Genomic DNA, 8,302 nt, shown 5'->3' with positions numbered 1-8,302 from the left:
CGTTTTGTTTTTTAAGCCATACTTAATCTACCCCAAATTGCCCACCACCAAATTAAATTTTCTACTATTATTTATCTCTAAGGAGGACTGATGTGAGGGCAGAACCCATAGCGATGTCTGAAAATTCTATTTTAGCATCTCCTGTGCCTAGCAGAGCATGGTATAAAAATAATAATTAATATTTGATTTGTAAACCGCTTGAGTGATGTCTAACATCCACACAGGAAAGTGTCTGAATCCTACAGATCCCTGAATGATTAAAACGCATACACACCCCTGAACCCACCAGCCAGATCAACACCTAGAACATCATCAGCCTCTTCTTCCCTCCCAAAGGCAAATCCTTGATTTCTCACACCACAGATCTGCCTGACTTTTAACTTAATAAGAATGCAGTCGTAGAGCCTGCACTCGCCTCTCTCTTTTGTTGTCTTCTTCATCGTCATCTTCTTCTTTTACTTTGAGAGAGAGAGAGAGAGAGAGAGCGAGCACAAGTGGGGAANCTCGAACTCACAAACCGTGAGATCATGACCTGAGCTGAAATCAAGAGGCAGACGCCCAACCGACTGAGTCAACCAGGTGCCCGCTGACTTCTCCTACCCAACATTCTGCGTGTGAGGTTCACACATGCTGCTGCCTCTAGGCGTGGCTTGCTTCTTCCTGTTGCCGTGTAGTTTTCCACGCTGTGAGAGCGCCAGCCCACCACTCACTAGCATTTGGTTGTCCCTGGCGTGGGGCTCTCACTAACGGTCATGTAGCATGAGAGAAAGCCTCAGGCAGGACCCCTAGGACAGCTGGGTGTCTGAGGTGGGCACCTGCTAACAAGCCCTTCCAGAACAGCAGTTCTTGAAGTTGTAGATCTCGGGCCCCCTTTCCACACTGAAAACTTAGTGAGGACCCCAAAGAGCTTTAGTTCGTGTGGCTTCTATCCATGTTCGTCATACTAGGAATTAAAACTGAGAGGTAAAAAAGTTTTGCTTGGTAATTTAATCAAAATCAACAGTGGTAAATGCATACTGTACATTACATACGTCGCATGTTTATAAATGAAATATTTGGAAACATAACTGTATTTTCCAAGACAAAAATGGTAGAAGAATGGCTTACTAGAAGTCCACTGGCTTCTCGTGTCTGCTTCTGTATTCTAGCTGCTGTGGTGTCCTGTGTTTCTCAGGATAGAGGAGAGTAAACAAGGCAGGGAGTCTTTTTGTATCATTATGATGATGATTTTGACTTTACAGGTTCCCTCAAGGGCTCTCAGGGACCCTCTGCCCCAAATTAGAGAGCCACTGCTCTAGAACACCATGGAAACCTCCAATGAGCAGATACCCCCAAGCTGGGCCAATCAGTGGGGCGGGATGGGGGTGGGGGCTAACTCACTCCAAATCACCGGACCTTAACTCCATTCTTAGCTGATTAAAAACCCATAGTTTCTTGTCAACACTTTGTAATCCTTGTTTGTAAAAACATCAATTTGAAACGTTTTGATTTTGTTCACTGGAAGCCAGCGATGGCCGTTAGAAATATAATGCAAGCCATGTATGTAATTTGAAATATTTAGTAGCTGTATTTAGATTTCATAAAATTCCACAAAAATTTGAGAAAAGTAGATTCACGTATTCAGGTTCTTCTGATAACTGAAAGGAGTGTCAGTATTCAAATGACTTACAATGAAGTGAAATAAACCATTCAGTTCCTCATTCACACCAGTCACATTTCAAGGGCTCAAGGTGACATCAGTCACCACATATGGCTAATTGGCTGCCATATTGGACAGAGCAGACCTAAACTTATTCTCTGCTTTCCTTATCCATCCCCTCCTTTGGTTCTTCAGTGCTTAGAAGGCTGATTAGGACAAGTTAATCACACTCATGATTCTTCTAAACAACTGGTGCCACGGTGGCTTTCTTTGTAGGCTGGTTAGGATGCGTGACAGAAAGCTGGAAGTGGGGGTATCGCTCTGCAGCCACGGTTAGCAATGGCAGGTTCCCTTTCGGCTTGGCTCACAGGGCTTTCTCACTTGCCGTTCTCACGTACGTAGTATAATCTCACAGTGTTCCTGATATGGCTGCGAAGTAGATCACTGTCCCCAGCCATCCCTGGAATGGACCTCTCTCTGATTGGACAGGGCAGGGTCTTAAATGGGGTGACACCAGGAAAGACTTAGACCAGGCTGCTGTGCTTGTGGGGACCGAGCGCTAGCAAGTTTGCTAAGTTCTTAAGTGACGAGCTCCACATCAGTGTCTGAAAGATAAAGTAGTTTTCTTGCCTTTCTTGCCTTCCTGTCTCGATTCGTTGGTATGCTTTCCAAAAGGGAAAGGAAGCAGTGGAATGAGATTTTAGGCCCAGAGCACTCAGGGTAAAGTTGCAGCACTGACATTAGCATCAAAGGTCGAAGGCAGCAAAAGCGAGTTGACAGGTTTCAAAGGAGAGAGGCCAGGAAAGTCTGTAAAGCATTAAAGACTTCATTCTGTTTGTGAATTGCATCACCTCCAAACCATTTCAAATTCAGGACAATGAAAAGCTACCCCGTTTTATACATCAGGGGATCTCTTACTTGGACTCCCAAAATGAAAGACGAGGATTCCAAGTCTAAACCACTCGGTCCCGTTACTGCGGGTTTTGTGGCCGGTCACGTGTCTGATCCTTGTTATTGAGTGGACAAATGAGAAATGGCTTTTATCTCCTTCGTACGCTCTCCTATACCCAAGCTGACTGCTTAAGCTTTGAGCCAGTGTTATCCCACCGTATCCATTCTCCTTATGTTGGACTCATTTAAGAATCCTGCATCTGAGTGCATGATGTCATTTCAAATAAATCTAAGAGGAACTGGAAAGCTGCTGGAATTTCCTTATCTGAGGCAGCCAAGCTAAATAAACTTAATTCACATCCATCAGGAGCTCAGTGAGGGCTAGCACCATTCTGGCTGAAATGATTTCATGCTTGGTGACATGTGAAGACTCAGGTTTTCCTGGGCTCTTTATTGACCTGGATCCTCTAAGTTGTCTGTCTCCAGGTCCCCTGTGTAGAGTGTCAGAGGAGCCGGGACTGCATAGTACTAGCTAGGCACGACAGGCTCTTCATTAGAACACTCACCTCTTAAGAGTCAGCAGTTACAAAACTCAGGAAGCAGTTGTTCGACCATCTTGACTACATTTGGATTTGGGGAAGCCAAGCCTTTCCTTTAGCGCCTACGCTAAAGGAGTCAGAGTCCGCAAAAGATGGGAGGTAGGGGGAAGTTGAACCAGAGTATTCCAACTATGAGGACCTTGAGGTTATCTTACACTGTCTCTCCGTCCCTGAATGGTCTTGCTCTTGAGACCATTTTAATGTTCTTTCCCCTTTCTGGGTAACATTGGTGTTGCTTTTGCTAGAGTCCGCGAGCAATCGTAAGTCCAGTGCTAGCTGGTTCTAGAACTATAGAAAACCCGATGGTGATGTTTTCGCCTCCCTTCGGTCCCATGCCCAAATTCTCTTCCACCTGCTGACTGATACCGCTGACTCCGCTATCCCAGGTTCATCCTACCAGCATGAGGCCTGGATTGCTATTGAAACGCACATACCGCACATACCGCAGGCGAGGCTAACGCTGAGGGCACTGTGAGGCATTTCCACTTTGGTGAGAGCAAGGGTCAAATGAGTTGTGGATGGTTTTGAGTCCTTTTGGGATACAAATGGGAACTTGAGGGCTCTATTTGTGGCTTAACAGACTCTGGTCCCTTCTCCTAAAACATCTGCGTTTGAATGAATTTGTCTTTGGACTCTCTGTGGGGATCCAGGTACCTGGTCATTTATTTTTTTATGTGAGTATATGTGACGCACACAATGTTACATTAATTTCAGGTGTACAACATAGTGATTCAGCCACTCTATACATTGTGCTGTGCTCACCCCAGGCATAGCCACCTTCTGTCACCATGCAACGCTATTACAATATGACCGACTGTATTTTCTGTGCGGTGCCTTTTCTTCCCGTGACTTATTCCATAACTGGAGGCCTGTGCCTCCCACTCCCCTTCACCTACTTGGCTTACTCCCCCCCATCCCTCTTCGTTCTGGCAGCCATCAGTTCTCTGTATTTATAGGTCTGATTCTTTTTGTTTGTTTATTCATTTGTTTTTTTAGATTCCACTTAGGAGTGAAATCATATGGTATTTGTCTTTCTCAGCGTGGCTTATTTCACTTAGCATAACACCCTCTAGGTCCATCCATGTTGTTGCGAATGACAGGATCTCATCATCTTTTATGGTTGAGTAATATTCCGGTGTGTGTGTGTGTGTGTGTGTGTGAACACCACGTCCTCTTTATCTATTCACCTATCATTAGGCCTGTAGGTTGCTTCCGTGCCTTGACTATTGTAAATAATGCTGCAATAAACATAGGAATGCATATATCTTTTTGAATTGGTGTTTTTATTTTCTCTGGGTAAATACCCAGTAGTGGAATTGTTGGATCATATGGCATTTTTTTTTTTAAATGTTTTATTTATTTCTAGGAGACAGAGAGAGACAGCGTGAGCAGGGGAGGGTCAGAGAGAGAGGGAGTCACAGACTGAAACAGGCTCCAGGCTCTGAGCTGGCAGTCAGCACAGAGCCCGACGCGGGGCCCGAACCCACGAACTGCAAGATCATGACCTAAGCGAAAGTCGGACGCTTAACCGACTAAGCCACCCAGGCGCCCCGGATCATATGGTATTTTTAAAAAAATTTTTGAGGAACCTTGGTAATTGTTCATGCTGACACTGGAGCCCCTGCCAAGGAGAAGGTTCTGGTGCTGAGGGGCAGTTCAGGCCCAGGGTGAGGTTCTTAGCCCGAAGGGCATGTTAAGTGCCTCTCCCATCCCAGTTTGTAGAAATAGCAGTGGGGAGCCATGCAAGGTGGAGAGGTTAGAATCTTGCTTTCAGTGTTATTATGAATGGGAACTCCTTATCCAGGCTCAAGGGAAAGTCTTACCCAGGGGTACATGTATGGAGCCGCTCATGGACTTAGACACAGACCCACACAGACACACACACACACACACAGCTGCATTTACACATGAATGTTCCTCCTGAAACACCCAACAAAGCAAATGACAGGGGGTAACTGGGGTTTCGATTCTGGTTTTGCTTCACTGTTGACTTGGGATTGGGATGTGAGTAATGGGCGATGATGAGGCTGTGCATTCTGAGGCCGCATATTGCGTTCCCTACCCTCTATCACTGGGGTGAACCAGCCCAGTGGTTAGGAGCCCAGATGGCACCATTTACCACTTCCAGTGCCTTAGGCAAATTATTTAACCTATCTGCACCTCAGTTTCCTGATCTGTATAATGGAGGCAATACTAGCATCTGCCTCACAGAACTGTTGTGAGAATTATCTGAAGTAGTCCATATAGAGCATTTAAAACAATGACTGACACATAGTCGGTGCTCAATAAATATCTGTTGAGTGAACAGAATACTAATGTTGTCGATAGTATATTGTTACCGTGAGGAAACTTTCACTACACGGTGGCCTTAGATTGAGCAGGTGGAGCGAGGAGAACCTGTGAAGAATCACCACTTCTGTTCTGTAGTAGGGCCAGATTGCCAGGCAGACTCCACTACACATATTTCTCAGCGTCTGATGGAAAAGGGAAAAAAACAACGAAATGGCTCCAAACAAAACAAATGATGACATCTGGGGTGGGACGGAGAGGCGGATTGACATCTCACAGTGACATGCAAGCAGTGCTACAGAGAGGCTTCTGGAGAGGCAGTCAAGTCAGGCCTGGGTTTTCTATTTTTCCAGTTCCAGACTTTGGTGGGAAGTATTAAGCTGCTTCTTGGATTTGAATGGACCACAAAGGGAAAGCTTATTGTTGCCTTTTCTCAGCACTCTTCACTCCTTCCTCCCTTCTAGGCTTCCTTCCCTGGGTCTCTCTCTGCTCTGATACAAACAACCAAAATGGTGGCCCTTCCTTGATGAGAGCAGAGACTCAGTAGCGGTGGGGCTCTGTCAGGGGGTAGAGTGCTACATAAATGCTACTTGGCTGATCTCCTGATGAAAAGCAGCTGACAGATGGGGATCTGGGGTGTGCTTTATCATCAGGGCTCCCCGTTTCTTGACCATGTGGTGATGACCACTTCAACAGGCCCTGGCATGAAGCCTGGCGGAGGCTGGACCCACTGTGGGGCAAGGCGGCTCCAGCCAGGGCCTGCTGGGGCTCTCATTTCCCGCACACGTGCACATCTGTTCAGGAATCCAACAGATGGGCAGTGGGCGAGCTCAGGTAGCTATGGACACGTGGTGGTAGCTCTGAACAAATCATAGTGGCCTAAGCTGCACGTTTTCCTCCAGGGGACGGGCACGCGGATAAACAGGGAGAAAAGGCGTTCACCCGTCTTTTTCCTGAAACACCAGAGGGATAAAACAGGTCAGTGGTGAATGTGAAATTAGCTGTTGGCCAGTCTCCAAAGGAATTTGACCTATTTAGGAGTCATCGGGAATATAAGCCAAGGGAAGTTCAGTGGCCTGCATCTTCGTTTATCAAGGGAGAAGGGAGAGGATACAGATCACCAGGCGGCCGAATGCCTTGAGTCACTTACGTTATGGAGTCTGTGAGTGAGCATGGCTGGAACTGAGAACGGTTCTGGAACATTGACTTTGGGCCAAGACCTGGCACAATTTAGCATGCAAATGATCACTCCAGCAGATGCACTGGTTATCTGGTGTACCAGCCGAGCCGCGGTCGCTGAAAGGGCCATATCAGATTCTGAAAACCTTCCTGCAGAGTTCAAATTCTTCTCCACGACCCTTTCTGTAAAAGGGGAACTTGGGCTAACTCAGCAAAGGTGGTGTAGACATTAGGGCTTCCGTGGAGAGCACAGCCACAAGAGTACCGAGGCCCCTTCTGCCGAGAGCACCCCCTCTATTTATCACATGAACAAGAATCCCCATCTTACACTTTGCATCTAAGTAACCCAACCCAAGAGAGAGTTGGGAGAGGGGAGGATTTGGAGAACAGTCCCAAACCGAACTGCACATCAGAATTACTTGGGCAGCTTTAAAAAATGAGATTCCCACGGGGCGCCTGGCTGGCTCAGTCGGTTGAGTGTCCAACTTCGTCTCAGGTCACGATCTCGTGGTTCATGGGTTTGAGCCCCGCGTCGGTTTTGTGCTAACAGCTCAGAGCCTGGAGCCTGGTTTAGATTCTGTGTCTCCCTCTCTTTCTGCCCCTCCCCTGCATGCACTCAGTCTCTCTCAAAAANCTACTTTCAGATTCTGATTCAGTGGGTCTAGGGTGGGACCTGAGATACTGGAATTTTCCTAAGTGGATCCTTGATAGCAGGCCTTTGACCACTCGTTCTAGCTCATCATTATTTCTTTCCTTAGATCTTTTAAGAAACATTTATTGATCAGGAACAAACTACACAATCTGTCAAAGACCCTAAGAAGCTGAGATTTAAGTAAAAGGATCCATAATTCTTGGCAAATTTCTGGAAGTCTAGCATACCGTGCTGACTCTCAGAACTTTTTGAGCAAATTGTATCTTTACATTTTTGTCCTGTGTGCCCTGAAATGTAAAACATCTGTCTGGTTGGGAAAGGGGAGACTTTTTGAGGCACTGAGTTGCCACGGAGCTTTCCAAGACAGAATATTTGACCAAACTTAGAATTTAATTAATGCTTCCCCGTCTCCATGCTCAGAAGTGTTAATGTACTAACACTCCCCCAACAGCCTTTCACTAACAGGCCTAGCTTTTCCGTATTATTGGTTGTATGGATAATTTGGTGATAAAATTCAAAGAGAAATATTTTGTTCTGTTATCAGGGACCCTGTCCTAGGAAGACTCGTGGATATGTTCTCGTGAAAGGCATGCTTCTGAGGAATTTTAAGCAAATTGACTAATTAAATAAATGAATGAAGATGGTTCAGCCTAATGTCAAATAAGGGAGCATTCTAGATTTTGTAACGATAATCATGATAATAGTGATAAGAATAGCAACAAAACATGATTGCTTAGATTTGCATGCGTACTATGTCTAAGGCCCAGGACTAATTACTTGGTCTGCATTCACTTATTTAATCCTCCTACCAACTCTTTGAGGTAAATATATCCATTGGGTAAACAAAGGCTTCAGAAAAGCAAAACTTTTGGGGCGCTGCCTGGGTGGATCAGTTAGTTAAGCGTCTGACTCTTGATTTCGGCTCAGGTCATAATCTTGACCTGAGATCCCACGGTTCACGGGTTTGAGCCCTGTGTTGGACTCTGTGTTGTCAGTGCGGAGTCTGCTTGGGATTCTCTCTCTCTCTCTCTCTCTCTCTCTCTCCCTCCCTCT

The sequence above is a fragment of the Crocuta crocuta genome, unplaced genomic scaffold, assembly GCF_008692635.1.
Source record: "Crocuta crocuta isolate KB4526 unplaced genomic scaffold, BGI_CrCroc_1.0 scaffold657, whole genome shotgun sequence".
Taxonomy (NCBI): domain Eukaryota; kingdom Metazoa; phylum Chordata; class Mammalia; order Carnivora; family Hyaenidae; genus Crocuta; species Crocuta crocuta.
The sequence above is the reverse complement of the archived record's forward strand: the minus strand, read 5'-3'. Positions refer to the sequence as shown.